Genomic DNA, 1,178 nt, shown 5'->3' on the forward strand with positions numbered 1-1,178 from the left:
TCTTAAGTCGACCAACCCACTCGAATGATCATAGAGAGCCACAGAAGCCGCTTCGACCCCGGTAGAACGTCTCGCATTTGAACTTCCGGTAAGCCGAGAAACTTGACAACTTCCGGCGAGGTTAGGAGTGTGTGGCTTTCCTTCTCTCGAGGTTAATTCAGGCTTAAGTTACAGTATGGAGTTGCGATTGCAATGGACAACTGCACAGTTGTGGGTCCATACATTGGGCACCAGAAAGCACAACTGTTTGGAGCTGAGTTTTGGCGACCGAATTAAACACCCCCACCCCCCCAGGTTTGACCGAGAACATTTATTGCAAATGGAACAGTCGAGTGCCTCCCTGTGGTGGGAATGAAGTATTGCAACTCTTGGATCAAAGATGCTGAACAAGCTACAGTTGATCTGCAAGGTGCAACTCTCATCATCCCGAAGCGCTATCATCCACGCGGAGCTAGTGCTCCATGGTTGTGTTAGACTACAACTCTCATCTTCAGGAGAAACTTTCAGACGTGATAAAGTACAACTCCCAATTATGGTGCAAAGTGAACTAGCACACCTTTGACTGGTTGTATCCTGGTTGCCAATACTGAATTTTTTGGCTCTTTTAAAGAAGCATAATTGTTAGAATGAAGAGGAATAAACTAATTGAGAAAACCCAGCATTAGAGTTGGAAATTAAAATGATATTCATGATGACAGCGAATCCTTTGTAAATGCTGCAATGCCTTCTCTCTATTGTGTAGTGGAGGAAAATTCTTATGGGGAACTATTGTCTTTGATTCAGGGAAATGAGAAATCCTGTAGGAAAAAACCTACAGATTTGGGGGAACTGAAGAATTGTTGATTATTGAAAAGAGGAGCTGGATAGTGCTGAAGCTTGGAGAACTGGAGGAAAGATAATATTTTTATCCCACTTTTTTGTATACAATTCAAGGCAGCAAACATACCTCAATCCTACCTCTTATTTTTCCCATAACAATCCTGGGAGGAGATTTGAGCTGGGAAAGAGTGACTGGCCACAAACCACTCCAGCTGGCTTGAATGCCTGAGAGGCCAAAAATTCAGTCCTCTAGTTTTTAGTTAGCTACATTAAACTGGCTCTCAAAACTCTTTGAGGTAGCAGAAATCTTCAGAGTGCAAAAAGGAAATGTTTTAACACAGTGTTTTTGCAGACATCAA

This window comes from Thamnophis sirtalis, unplaced genomic scaffold (assembly GCF_051295495.1).
Source record: "Thamnophis sirtalis isolate CommonGarterSnake01/CBP01778 unplaced genomic scaffold, rThaSir2_p1.2 scaffold_3, whole genome shotgun sequence".
NCBI classification, from domain to species: domain Eukaryota; kingdom Metazoa; phylum Chordata; class Lepidosauria; order Squamata; family Natricidae; genus Thamnophis; species Thamnophis sirtalis.